We start from the raw sequence: 16091 nt of genomic DNA, 5'->3' as shown, positions 1-16091 counted from the left end.
TTCTCTGCTATAGTACATAAATTCGTTTTCAAGAATGAAGAATGAAGAATGAGGAATGAAGAATGAAGAATGAAGAATGAAGAATGAAGAATGAAGAATGAAGAATGAAGAATGAAGAATGAAGAATGAAGAATGAAGAATGAAGAATGAAGAATGAAGAATGAATAATGAAGAATGAAGAATGAAGAATGAAGAATGAAGAATGAAGAATGAAGAATGAAGAATGAAGAATGAAGAATGAAGAATGAAAAATGAAGAATGAAGAATGAAGAATGAAGAATGAAGAATGAAGAATGAAGAATGAAGAATGAAGAATGATGAATGAAGAATGAAGAATGTAGAATGAAGAATGAAGAATGAAGAATGAAGAATGAAGAATGAAGAAAGAAGGATGGAGAATCAAGAATCAATAATCGATAATCAAGAATCAAGAATCAATAATCAAGAATCAAGATTCAAGAATCAAAAATCAAGAATCAAGAATCAAGAATCAAGAATCAATAATTAAGAATCAAGTATCAAGTATCAAGTATCAATAATCAAGAATCTAGATCAAGAATCAAGAATGAACCGATTACCGCACAATTTTTATTCATTCAAAAGGTTTTAACTGCTAACAGTTCAGAAGAAATTGAATTTTCCTGATAACATCAATTTTCTTATCACTTGTCATGAATATGAATGTAGGGAATGTAATTTGAAATGCTACTTTATTCTACTTGTCATTCACTGTACAATCACGTATTATTTTATGTATGCAATTCCCATAATATTTCGCCAAATATTTGTGCTCATGCCTCAATTTTACTATTTTGTAATTTAATCTTGGAATACAGAAATATACATAACAAGTCAACGTAATCCCATAGAGCATGACTGTTTCAATAATCACATTACAATATTTTGGAATAATTCGGGTGAAAAATTTTTATATTATTTTATTCCAATTGATTTCCAACAATACATCATTTTTATTGATACTCCCGATGTTGATTCGTGATTGATACTTTATTACAAGAACCGAAAACTTCGGTGCATGTCGTCCATTGTTGGAAATCTAAATTCAAATCAACCGCGAACCGCGCGACCAAGTTCCGGTCTGGCGCAATAACTGAGCTGTACTTCCGGTTCCTGTCAACAATTTCCCAGCCAATAGCGTGACAGCATCGGATGTGAGGTGGTTTACTATTGGTAGAGACCGTTAGACTTTAAGAAATGTAGTAATATTTTGGTAGTTGGCTAGCCGTGTTACATTTTTATCATCAATTATTGTAGCTATAGTATGTTCTCTTGTAACTATCTTTGTCTCCTTTACTTTTCCATGTTATTCCTCTCTCCTTCTTTTTACTCAATTCCTTATCATCCTTCTTCTACATACTTTTCATTAATTTCTCTTCTTCCAGTCTTCTATTCTCATCAAGTTTGTTTTTTTTGAACTATTCTATTCTTTCTTACTACTGTTTTTGTGATCGACCTACCATTTCCCAATAACAGATTACATCTTTTTTATTCCCTCTTCCTCATATCAATTTTTCCATATTAGCTCTTCATTACTTTTTGGTCGTTACTCTCTTTCGCATATAACTACTTTACATGCAAGGAGATTTTAATAATTGGAAAATTCAGATGAGACAAGGAAATAATTCATAGAGAATTCCCTACACTCTCCTACTCCCTTGAATTCTAATTTTCAATAATTTTTCCTACATTTTTTATGTGAAATGCTTTCTCCTTTTTCACAAACATCCATAATCTTCTTCAACTGTTATCATTTTTATCACCCCCTAATCTTCTTCTAACTTAAATGTTATTTTGATTGTCATCAATCAATGATGAGACATGAAGAAATTGATGTAGAGAGGATGCAGATGAGGACTCTCATTCTCTCATCATTTCTCTGTTGAAAATAACTGTTGTCTTTTAATTTTTTCCAATCCTTTTCCTCTCCTCTTTATCATGTTTACTCATTTATTTGAAAGAATGTGAAGACTTGTTTTGAGAACTATTCATGGGCTATATTCTGAGGATATACGTATATTGCTATCCATGATATCTACAATATCATCATATCTACAATATGAACATAATAAAACCAATAATTATTCTCAATTACATATGATTTTAGTTCTCATTTATTCGAGAAGAGATGATGCATATTGGAAGTACTAATTGAAGATTACCTCCTCATGATGAATTTAATCATTCCTGAGAATACTCGAGAAAGGCAAATAAATTCATTTATTCAACTATTTATTCAATCACACAGAATCGCACAACTTCTAGAAAAGTACCTTATAGGCTAAAGCACAAAACGGTTCCAATTCTTATTCAAACAACGTAAAAGAGTAGTACATGATGTACTTAAATGTTAGAGGGGCTCTAGCAGAAAAAACTTATATATTTTAGATAGTTTTATTATACTTTTCTATACTTATAAACTTGATTGTTTATTCTGAGGGCCCTAGACTCTGAACCACTGGACACTTTCATGAAGCTTCCGGTTGACCACCCTACCGTTCTCGAAAATCTCACACTTCCCTTCAAAACAAAACAGCCCCTAATAAACTACCCCTCCAACTGATGAGCTGTTGTCCGACCCGGGGTGACACCCCCTTAGATTTATTTCTGCTGGTGTTATTTTTTCGATTTCTAGGTGTTAGAACATCCTTGGTAATAAGGCGTGACTGATAGAGGACCTCCCACCCACTCTTCAAACATTTCCCCTAGTTTTCTTTCAGTTTACACTTCCTCTCATATCTGGATTCTCGTTTCTAGACAAATCACCCATTTCAAACATTGGGAGTCTTGTAAGGGGTCTTCACATTGGTAAAGCTATTTGAATCGAGTTTACTCGAGCAAAATGACTTGACTCTCTTTTCAGGCTTTGGAAGATGGTTTGAAGAAGGATCCCCTAGTCTTTGAAGAAGGATTTACTGATACATTTTACACTACAATAAATACAAATAAATAGTGTGGTTGAAGGGCCTTCACAATGGTAAAGTTATTTGAGCGGAGTTAATTCGAAAAATGTATCTTGACTCTCTCTCCAGGGGTTTGAAAACGGTTTGAAAAAGACTTCAATGAGGCTGAGAATGATAATTTACTGATGTTTTGCATTTTTTTCTAAAAAATAGTAGTGAGAGAGTGGGATAAGGGCCTTCATATTTGTTCAGTCGAGTTCTATTGAATAGAGTGACTTGACTCCCTCTCCAGGAGAAGAGTAAATCCTCATTTGAGAACTCGATCTCAATCGAGTTCGATTGAATAGAGTGACTCCCTCTCAAACTGTTTGGAGAAGTCTGAGAATAATGATTTTCTGATGTTTCACATAGCCTAATAAATACAAGTAGAGAGAGCTGTTTTAAGGTCTAAATATTGGTAGAGCTATTTGAGTTAGCTCAAATAAAGTATCTTAAATCTCTTTCCAGAATTTGATAATAGTTTGTTCAAGGATTCACCAAGGCTCAGAATATAGATTTACTGAGGTTTTACATTGCCTAGCGGATACAAGTAGTAAAGCTAGTTGTTTTAGGGCCTTCATATTGGTACATCTATTTGCGTTATCTCGGCTAAAGTATCTTGACTCTCTTTTCAAAATTTGAAAAACGGTTTGTTCAAGGATTCATCAAGGCTAGAAATAAGAATTTACAAATGTTTAACATCGTCTAGTAAATACAAGTGAAGAGGGTGTTCATGCGAGCAAGTTTCACTTGAAAAATCCTGTCTACTTGAAACAAGTAATTTCTTGACTAGGAATTAACTCAGTTCAAGTGAAAAACATGTAATACTTGAAGTAATGAGAGGACCACAAAGAAAGGTCATTCAAGTTTACTTGCCTGAGTAAACTTGACTCAAGTAACTTGACTAAAGTTCAAGGAAACTTGCTTGCTCCCACTTCACAGTCTACACTTTGTTTCTTCCTCCTTCATCATGTCACTGTTCGTTCTATTCTTTTTCTTCTTCTTCTTCTTCATCATCTTCATCTTCTCCTTCTTCTTCTTCTTTCATTTTCTCCCTGCCTTTTTCCCCTTTCTCTTGACAAGCAACACCTCGAAAACATCTCTCAACAGCTCCTTGAGAATTAAAACAACTACCGGTGGTTTGGAGGAGGATCCCAAGCTTGAAAATATTAGTGGAGGAAGCTGGTGTGACTCCACCCAATTTTCTTAATTTGTACATTCCTCGAAACAGGGCTTGCTGCTTCTGCCAACATACTCCTTTTTTATCCACTTCTCCTTCTTCATTTCTTTCTCACTCACCTCTCGCCTTCTACTTCAACTTGCTCTCTCTGTCGTTGTTTTCTCTTTCTTCATCCAAGTGGTTTGTCTCTCTCTCTCTATCTATCTTTTTTTTGGAAGAGACTGGAAGCAGATGATGTGAGAAAACACAGAAGCAGTTCTAGAGTTTCTGTCATGTCTACTTCAAAGTCTCCTCTTCCAATCAAACATATTTTCAATAATTTTTGCTCTCCTATAGATGGGGAGATGGATATTCAAAGCAAATAAAAGTTCATTATTGGAAAAAAAACAATATTTTACAAGAAGTATTACTTAAAATATTTCTCTCATATCACTTTCAATAATCTCAATATTTCAGGTAAAAGAGTTTTGATGTGGCCTGTTATCAATTTCGTTACACCAGTATCAGATTATTATTCATTCTCATACGTAATCTATAATAATAAAGGAAATAATTGGCTTATACACGTACGGGATAGGAAATTCACGAATTACGCATCATCACGTCTGAACTACAGGACTGATTAACTTGAAATTTCGCATATTGACTCTCAATTTACCAAGGATGGTTATGGGTCTATTTTAAATTCTTCAAGATTTTAGTTTGTCAAATATTTAATTAAACCCTTGAGGAGCACGGGCTACCTGCTAGTACATATTGATATAATTAGAACAAAATAATTATTATAGAACTCATCAACCAGAACAAAAATTTACTACAAAAATAATTCATTTGTCGTGTTGTTTATGTTATTCGTGTGACATTCACTCCATCAAGTTCTCAGTTGATCAGGAATCAGCCGGGTGGAAGAGTCTCAGCTTGTCGAGATCTCTGTTCCTCAAGTCCCCGTTGCTTTCAGAAAGTCCAGTTGATACAGTATCATATCATTTGAATGAAACATCACGAATAATACCAGCATAGGCCTATTGCCATTTAAAAGCGAAAATCTAACCCTCTAAGCTATTCCTTTTATCTTTGAAACATTGAAGAACATAAACTTTTAGGCTAAGTTTTAATTGGCAATTGATTCATATCAGAACTAATAAACAGTTGAAACTCTGTATAACGAAGTTGATTATCCCGAGAAAAAATTCGCTGCAGAGAGGTATTCGTTATTGAGAGGTTGCTCTGTCAGGAAAACTGCACAATCTTATGGATCTTATAATATATCAAGGGTAATTAAATGATTTGGGCGGTAGTTAGTGTCTTATTGGGCAACAATCTAAAGAATATACCATTCTCATCAACATTGAAATCGTCTTTCGTTTCATAATATTCTCTGAACTTTTCTAAGAACATTTTCTTTCCAGAATTCACAAGAGGGTACATACTCAACACTAGCACTTTCACCCGATATCACTTTTTGGACGATGTCATGCCGTTTTTTGAATTTTTCTAACCAGCCTTTACTTGCCTTGAAGCTACTGTATTCCGATGATACTGTAAATTCTAAAGCCTTTTCATCGATTAAATTCCCTGACAATGGAAGATTCTTCTCGTGCATTACAGTCACCCATTTTATCACCGGTTATCAGTATCATCAAATGTTCAAATTTACAATGTTGCAAATCATTATCAACACTTAGTTTTAGAATCTGATCAAGATTTTTCAGAAACTGAATGAAACTGAGTACAGTAACTTAACCAGCAAAATTGAAATGTGTAACAAAAGCAAGGATAAGAAAGTCCAGTCGTTTACCTGCCTGGTCTATGAATGACAAGTTCTTGGAAGTCTATTTTCAGTAACTTGCATTCAATCTCCGAAACGTATTTCAACCTCTATTGACTGTCTAACACCCTATCTTCTTCGTACTTGAATTGCCATTTATTTTTAGTCCTTTAGTCCATTATTATTGACCTTTCTTCTGAAACTAAACTTTTTATTTGAAAATGGCTCTCTGCTTCCTATAAACACTACATTTTGTATGTTGAAGTCAAGAGAAAACTTTGTTGTTAGAGGTCCGAAATTCGTTAAGTAGAGGTAAATAAGCAGCCAAAACTTTAAAATGTCATGGGACGAGGTAAAAATTCGTTGTGTAGAGGATTTCGTTAATTGAAGGTTCGTTATAGAGAGGTTCGACTGTATATTCATCACTGTTATCATGATGCTATGAAATTTGACGAACTGAACAGTCGAACTTTCCAATTTCTCCAGTTTCTCAAAAAATGATGAAAATAGGTAGTGGGTGAACTGAGAACATCCCGGGATCTCTTCATAATGCATAGAACGATTCAGAAATTGATAAACATTGTTAATTTTGATCTCATATGAATAGGGATATTGGTTGCACATAGCTTCATTTATTTTTATTCATTATTATTAGTTTTATACATTATTTTATCCATTACTTTGTTTTTGATTGATTTTTGCATATAAAACTACTTGCTATTCCTCTCTACTTTCCTCCTCCATTCACCATTACATCCTCATCCTCTCGTATTCTTTACTGCACTGCCATCTCTCTTTCACACTGGAAAATATCAAAAGTAGAATGCATCACACAATGGTGGTGCAGAAGCACAGTTAGCTACTTTTGTACAATTTTTCCTGGTTGAAAAATCAGCCACACCATCCATTGTTAAGCGACGTTGTCAGTGAACTCTGTCAGTAACGGTGACCGTTGACAGCAGCCAATCACACTGCAGAAAGAGGAAATTACCGAGCAAAAAAACACTAGATGACAAAATTGATTGAATTGATATCAGGAAGATAGCAACCAATCAAACTGCAGAAACAGGCGAAGGAGAATCAGTGGAAATTTACTGTGGAACCACATAAAATCGTTCCACGATAAAAAAAATCTGAGATGGAAAAAAGAGATTGAATTGAAGTGGAATTCGTAAAAATTGATGGAACAATATGACCAATGTCAGAAACAGGCTGAAAATTTTTTCGAAAGGTTTGAGCTTGACGAATCAATGATAGATTGTTAAATTCTCGAATATCTATAGATTCGAATATCAAATTCAATTTTGCGGAATCCGATCTTACTAAACGTCAAACTTGCAATTATTACGTATGGAAATTTCACACCATTCCAAGCTTTTGTCATCCATGATCGGATCGGAGTGGGATCGGAAAGCTGCTAGATCGGAAAGATGGGATAATATGGCTTTAGTCATCTCAGAGAAAATCAACAGGATAACCTGAAAACTGTTCTCTCACCTTCATCCACTGCCATCATAACGTAGACCCTACTATAGAAATTTATTTTCCTGAAATTATTTGAGAACTTCTTGATAGCTCTCAAAAGGCCTACATTGTATCTCTCATAGTACGTTTTGGTTTATAAAATTTGACTGATAAAACATATTCATGTTGAGTTACAAATAGAATAAGTTGAATATTATAATATGTAGAAGACACCAGAAGTCTAACCACAAAACCCATGTTGATGGATTATACACACGCAAGCGGAGGATAGAGAGAATGAGAAAAAAATGAGGATCCAGGTGCATTTATAATGAAATTACAGCTGATCGGTTTCGTATCACTGTGACTATGGAAGTGGAAGATGTTGTGGAGAATGAATAATTGCTTTTCCTCGAATGATGACTATGTCTCTCTCTCTCTCTCTCTCTCTCTCAATCTCTTTTACCATACCATCTCTTTCTCTAATTCTCTCTCTCTCTCTTTCGGCGCAAGGTGTGAGGAGGCGAAAGAGGTGGAGGAGGGGAAGGATGGATATTGACGATGGGGGAAGGTGTGATGATGAGAGGAGAAAGAGGAGGATGTAAGCGTGTGAAAGATGGATGGAGGAAGAGATAAGGCAGAGAAAGAGGGAGAAGAAGACGATGACGAAGAGTAAGAGAAGAGACATAAGAGAAAAAGAGAGAGAAGAAAGTTGAAGAAGAACAAGAAGAAGAAAAAGAAGAAGAATTGGAAGAAGAAGAGGAAGAAGATGATGATGGAGAAGAAGAATATGATGATGGAGAAGAAGAATATGCCGGGGGAGAAGAAGAATAAGGATAAGAGAAGATTAAGAAGAACAATAAAAGGAAGAACAAGAGGAAGAAACAAAAAAATGTAGAAGAAAAAGAACAAGAGAAAGAAAAAGAACAAGGGGAGGGAGGAAGAGAAACACAGAGAATAAAAAGGGAAAGTAAAGAAGGTTAGTAACGGATAATAAATTCATGAAAAAAATGGTGAGTAAGAAATGCATAATGAAGTTGAGTGAAAGAAGACATTGGAGAGGAGAAGAAATATAGGAATATGAAGAACATTTTGAAATAGGAGAATGGTTGGAAAAGCTTGTTTGGAAGAAGAATAGAAAAATGTCGATAAGAATAGATAAAACAGAGAAAAGTAAAAGAAGAAATTGGACCAGGAGGAGAATTGAGGAATTATAAAGTAATTCTAAGTATAAATTTGAACATGTGATTGAGTAATATAAATATAAATATAAATCAGGAAGAGCAAAGATAGAAAAATGTGAATGAAGTAGAGAAAAATTACAAGGAAACCAAGAACAAAGTAAAATGTGGAAGAAAAATAACAGAGAAGGACAGATTAATGAGAACAAAAAAGAAATCGATAGTAGAAGAAAGGGGAAGTAGAGAACAAAAATCATAAACAAGAGAGACAGTGTGATAAGGAGAAATGAATATTAGAAGAGGGAGGAAGTGAAGTAGAAAATGATGAACAGTGTAATAAGAAAATACACTGTAAATGAGAAATAACAAAAACTGAGAAAAAATGAACAAGAGAGACGGTGTAATGAGAAAATACACTGTAAATGAGAAATAAGAATAACTGAGTCAGAGTATCAGAAAGAGGAAGTGAGTTGACAAGGAAATGAGATTGGAATGAAATGAAAGAAGAAGAGGATAGAGAGAGAGACAGAGATGGGATGAAAGAAAATAACATCTAGCAGAAGTGGTGGACAAAACATAAATGAGAATATTGGTGATGAATAAAGGGAAACAGCGGGGGACAATGAATGCTTCTTTATAATAGGTAACTGTCAGGGTTTCCAGTTGGAATTGCCTCTGCTCCACCATCTGTCTGGCGAGATGTGAAAATTTGTCTTTTTTGTCGTTGCAGAGCATGGACCAACTATTTCACACCTTTCAAAAATCGAATGAATGTAGATTCATTACAATAGAGCAATAGATTTGTGCAATAAAGCTGAGAACTTTACGTACAGCTTATTTATCTTTCTGAGAGATTTCAGTAATTATTTAAACATTGCTTCGTGCACCTTCGAAAATCAAATGAATATAGTTGGTTTGATCAATTTTAAAGATTACAGAGAATTTTTAGTCATTTTGTTTGAAGTCAATCACAGATCAAATTTCGCGAGTGTCTGTAATGACTCGAAGGTCAAACCGGGAGTGAACTACTAGGTCCTATGTCCATAAACATTATATTTATTTATATTGTTGTTAGTGAAATTGAATAACTATAGTGATGTCCTCGTTATAATGGCAGTGGAGAAAGATAGAAGAGAAACGTTGCTGATCCTCTATCTTGTCAATGACTTCTATATATTATAGCTGATACAGGCTTATTGATGTAATATTAACTGGACTAGTTAGGAGGATAAAATATCAAAATTCCAATCCCTACCCCATGTTTATTGTTTTCAATTTTTAGAAATTTGACCAACTATTTGAACCTTGCTTCGTTTACCGTCGTACTCCTTAGAAAATAGAATTATTTATTCATATGGCTTTTATTGGCAAAGAGATCCTATTCGATGTTCTGCCTCGCCGTATTACTCAATATGATTTGTTATTGTATCCACGTATAAATAAATAAATAATGTCATTTCTCATCAACACTCAAGTTTATAGGTTATATATTGGGTTCTCTATGTTCTCTTACTAAAAATTTGCACTCTCACTTCCTGAGTTTTTATTTTATAAAGTTTAAAATTAAGAAAACTCATTTTTAAACACAATTCATATTTAAAAAGCAAACAAATATGAAATGTTGATGATCAAATGAATGTTTGATATGAAACGGATGAATAGTTGGCCTAATATTTGACCAAATTCATAGATGATAAATAGAATTATTCATATAAAAGAAACACTATACTTTCAGCTAGTTGCTCATTATTCTCAGATATTTAAAAATCATTGTAGCTTTTCAAACCGAAAAGTTTTCAAAACTTGACAAATTATATGATAATATTGCATTAGTTGTCGTTGCACAGCATCGAACTACGAGATATTACACACCTTTGGAAATCAAAATAACTACAGTATTTTGATTTAGCAAATAATCGTCCGAATTATATCAGTGAAGAAAAGATAGAAAAATGTGAATGAAGTAGAGAAAAATTACAAGGAAACCAAGAACAAAGTAAAATGTGGAAGAAAAATAACAGAGAAGGACAGATTAATGAGAACAAAAAAGAAATCGATAGTAGAAGAAAGGGGAAGTAGAGAACAAAAATCATAAACAAGAGAGACAGTGTGATAAGGAGAAATGAATATTAGAAGAGGGAGGAAGTGAAGTAGAAAATGATGAACAGTGTAATAAGAAAATACACTGTAAATGAGAAATAACAAAAACTGAGAAAAAATGAACAAGAGAGACGGTGTAATGAGAAAATACACTGTAAATGAGAAATAAGAATAACTGAGTCAGAGTATCAGAAAGAGGAAGTGAGTTGACAAGGAAATGAGATTGGAATGAAATGAAAGAAGAAGAGGATAGAGAGAGAGACAGAGATGGGATGAAAGAAAATAACATCTAGCAGAAGTGGTGGACAAAACATAAATGAGAATATTGGTGATGAATAAAGGGAAACAGCGGGGGACAATGAATGCTTCTTTATAATAGGTAACTGTCAGGGTTTCCAGTTGGAATTGCCTCTGCTCCACCATCTGTCTGGCGAGATGTGAAAATTTGTCTTTTTTGTCGTTGCAGAGCATGGACCAACTATTTCACACCTTTCAAAAATCGAATGAATGTAGATTCATTACAATAGAGCAATAGATTTGTGCAATAAAGCTGAGAACTTTACGTACAGCTTATTTATCTTTCTGAGAGATTTCAGTAATTATTTAAACATTGCTTCGTGCACCTTCGAAAATCAAATGAATATAGTTGGTTTGATCAATTTTAAAGATTACAGAGAATTTTTAGTCATTTTGTTTGAAGTCAATCACAGATCAAATTTCGCGAGTGTCTGTAATGACTCGAAGGTCAAACCGGGAGTGAACTACTAGGTCCTATGTCCATAAACATTATATTTATTTATATTGTTGTTAGTGAAATTGAATAACTATAGTGATGTCCTCGTTATAATGGCAGTGGAGAAAGATAGAAGAGAAACGTTGCTGATCCTCTATCTTGTCAATGACTTCTATATATTATAGCTGATACAGGCTTATTGATGTAATATTAACTGGACTAGTTAGGAGGATAAAATATCAAAATTCCAATCCCTACCCCATGTTTATTGTTTTCAATTTTAGAAATTTGACCAACTATTTGAACCTTGCTTCGTTTACCGTCGTACTCCTTAGAAAATAGAATTATTTATTCATATGGCTTTTATTGGCAAAGAGATCCTATTCGATGTTCTGCCTCGCCGTATTACTCAATATGATTTGTTATTGTATCCACGTATAAATAAATAAATAATGTCATTTCTCATCAACACTCAAGTTTATAGGTTATATATTGGGTTCTCTATGTTCTCTTACTAAAAATTTGCACTCTCACTTCCTGAGTTTTTATTTTATAAAGTTTAAAATTAAGAAAACTCATTTTTAAACACAATTCATATTTAAAAAGCAAACAAATATGAAATGTTGATGATCAAATGAATGTTTGATATGAAACGGATGAATAGTTGGCCTAATATTTGACCAAATTCATAGATGATAAATAGAATTATTCATATAAAAGAAACACTATACTTTCAGCTAGTTGCTCATTATTCTCAGATATTTAAAAATCATTGTAGCTTTTCAAACCGAAAAGTTTTCAAAACTTGACAAATTATATGATAATATTGCATTAGTTGTCGTTGCACAGCATCGAACTACGAGATATTACACACCTTTGGAAATCAAAATAACTACAGTATTTTGATTTAGCAAATAATCGTCCGAATTATATCAGTGAAGAAATGATGCATTTATATTTATAATTATCTAGTTTTGGTAGTCAGAACTCGTCCACTCGAATTCATAAAACTAGAGTTCACTTGAAATTACCCCCGTTGCATAAAAGCCTGTTAACTTCTAACCCTGATCAAATGTCACGAGAACCAATCAGAGAAGCTTTCTCCTCAGAAAATACTTCTCTTAATGAATCTTATGGAATTTAATCATGATTGAAATTCAACAGACTTTTGTGCAACCGGGCCTAGGTACCTAGGTACCATCCTAATATGTGGTACGACCTCCTATTATACTAGTAGTTCTGTGAACAGTAGACCTCACGCAGTATACTCATCCACAAGTACCTAATTGAAACTTTATACCTTATGGAGATACAGCAATAGACTGGCTTCTCCACACATCTGTGTAATCACTTGTCAGCTGATTTATGATGAATAATTCTATAGTCTGATTTTAGCTCTAATATAAATATAAATATAAATCAGGAAGAGCAAAGATAGAAAAATGTGAATGAAGTAGAGAAAAATTACAAGGAAACCAAGAACAAAGTAAAATGTGGAAGAAAAATAACAGAGAAGGACAGATTAATGAGAACAAAAAAGAAATCGATAGTAGAAGAAAGGGGAAGTAGAGAACAAAAATCATAAACAAGAGAGACAGTGTGATAAGGAGAAATGAATATTAGAAGAGGGAGGAAGTGAAGTAGAAAATGATGAACAGTGTAATAAGAAAATACACTGTAAATGAGAAATAACAAAAACTGAGAAAAAATGAACAAGAGAGACGGTGTAATGAGAAAATACACTGTAAATGAGAAATAAGAATAACTGAGTCAGAGTATCAGAAAGAGGAAGTGAGTTGACAAGGAAATGAGATTGGAATGAAATGAAAGAAGAAGAGGATAGAGAGAGAGACAGAGATGGGATGAAAGAAAATAACATCTAGCAGAAGTGGTGGACAAAACATAAATGAGAATATTGGTGATGAATAAAGGGAAACAGCGGGGGACAATGAATGCTTCTTTATAATAGGTAACTGTCAGGGTTTCCAGTTGGAATTGCCTCTGCTCCACCATCTGTCTGGCGAGATGTGAAAATTTGTCTTTTTTGTCGTTGCAGAGCATGGACCAACTATTTCACACCTTTCAAAAATCGAATGAATGTAGATTCATTACAATAGAGCAATAGATTTGTGCAATAAAGCTGAGAACTTTACGTACAGCTTATTTATCTTTCTGAGAGATTTCAGTAATTATTTAAACATTGCTTCGTGCACCTTCGAAAATCAAATGAATATAGTTGGTTTGATCAATTTTAAAGATTACAGAGAATTTTTAGTCATTTTGTTTGAAGTCAATCACAGATCAAATTTCGCGAGTGTCTGTAATGACTCGAAGGTCAAACCGGGAGTGAACTACTAGGTCCTATGTCCATAAACATTATATTTATTTATATTGTTGTTAGTGAAATTGAATAACTATAGTGATGTCCTCGTTATAATGGCAGTGGAGAAAGATAGAAGAGAAACGTTGCTGATCCTCTATCTTGTCAATGACTTCTATATATTATAGCTGATACAGGCTTATTGATGTAATATTAACTGGACTAGTTAGGAGGATAAAATATCAAAATTCCAATCCCTACCCCATGTTTATTGTTTTCAATTTTTAGAAATTTGACCAACTATTTGAACCTTGCTTCGTTTACCGTCGTACTCCTTAGAAAATAGAATTATTTATTCATATGGCTTTTATTGGCAAAGAGATCCTATTCGATGTTCTGCCTCGCCGTATTACTCAATATGATTTGTTATTGTATCCACGTATAAATAAATAAATAATGTCATTTCTCATCAACACTCAAGTTTATAGGTTATATATTGGGTTCTCTATGTTCTCTTACTAAAAATTTGCACTCTCACTTCCTGAGTTTTTATTTTATAAAGTTTAAAATTAAGAAAACTCATTTTTAAACACAATTCATATTTAAAAAGCAAACAAATATGAAATGTTGATGATCAAATGAATGTTTGATATGAAACGGATGAATAGTTGGCCTAATATTTGACCAAATTCATAGATGATAAATAGAATTATTCATATAAAAGAAACACTATACTTTCAGCTAGTTGCTCATTATTCTCAGATATTTAAAAATCATTGTAGCTTTTCAAACCGAAAAGTTTTCAAAACTTGACAAATTATATGATAATATTGCATTAGTTGTCGTTGCACAGCATCGAACTACGAGATATTACACACCTTTGGAAATCAAAATAACTACAGTATTTTGATTTAGCAAATAATCGTCCGAATTATATCAGTGAAGAAATGATGCATTTATATTTATAATTATCTAGTTTTTGGTAGTCAGAACTCGTCCACTCGAATTCATAAAACTAGAGTTCACTTGAAATTACCCCCGTTGCATAAAAGCCTGTTAACTTCTAACCCTGATCAAATGTCACGAGAACCAATCAGAGAAGCTTTCTCCTCAGAAAATACTTCTCTTAATGAATCTTATGGAATTTAATCATGATTGAAATTCAACAGACTTTTGTGCAACCGGGCCTAGGTACCTAGGTACCATCCTAATATGTGGTACGACCTCCTATTATACTAGTAGTTCTGTGAACAGTAGACCTCACGCAGTATACTCATCCACAAGTACCTAATTGAAACTTTATACCTTATGGAGATACAGCAATAGACTGGCTTCTCCACACATCTGTGTAATCACTTGTCAGCTGATTTATGATGAATAATTCTATAGTCTGATTTTAGCTCTAATATTGGCGTATGAAGGAGGCTCCTTTTTCCTTTTATATTATCCTTGAAATGCAAAATTTCCAAAAAAACTTTGTATATACGTCGACGCGCAATTAAAAAAGGAACATGCCTGTCAAATTTCATGAGAATCTATTACCGCGTTTCGCGGTGAATGCGCAACATATAAACATATAAACATTTAAACATTAAGAGAAATGCCAAACCGTCGACTTGAATCTTAGACCTCACTTCGCTCGGTCAATTAAGCGAGCAATTTCTGTATTTATACATATGGTTATTGATGTCAAACAGATCTCGAAAATGGCTAAAACGATTTTCACGAAATTTGAAACATAGTAGGTTTATAATATGAAAATCCTTCCCCAATTATTTTAAAGAATTGTGTTCTGTTTATCAATAAATAAATAACGAGCGAAGCTCTGTGCCCCGATATTTGGACATAATACGCCCATTTTCTTCTAGCTCTAGACTTGCTCGGTGCCATATAAGCTTATTTTTATCACCATTTTACTGTCCTTCAACCATTTCACTCACCCTCCACAACCAAAATCCACTCAGAAGCTGATATAAGCCTGCTAATACATCTAAACCACAATCCTCTAATATATCTAATAACTATAATCAACTGATGATAGAGGTAAAGAAGTGATGAAAATGATCCTACGGAGCCCGCACCCGCCCATAACATCTGTGTTCCAGAAATGCTCATTCAACTCAAAGGTATAATTTATTGAAAAGCTGATCTAGGATTCTCCAGGACAGGATAATAGATGGTAGACGGGTAGTCCTATCATATAGCCTGCAATAACATTCACAAGAGCGCTATAGCATATACAACTCTTTATAGAAAAACGATTGTTTCTTTATGGCTGTAGGAAACAGATCCTCTTTTGATAAGCAGGTAGAAATATCATGCGTTATTTAATATTCTGTCTGGACCGCACTTGGATCCTCTGTTACCACTGTGGTTCAGGATTCT

This window comes from Nilaparvata lugens, chromosome 13, assembly GCF_014356525.2.
Source record: "Nilaparvata lugens isolate BPH chromosome 13, ASM1435652v1, whole genome shotgun sequence".
In the NCBI taxonomy this organism is placed as follows: domain Eukaryota; kingdom Metazoa; phylum Arthropoda; class Insecta; order Hemiptera; family Delphacidae; genus Nilaparvata; species Nilaparvata lugens.
Note: the sequence above shows the minus strand (reverse complement) of the source record.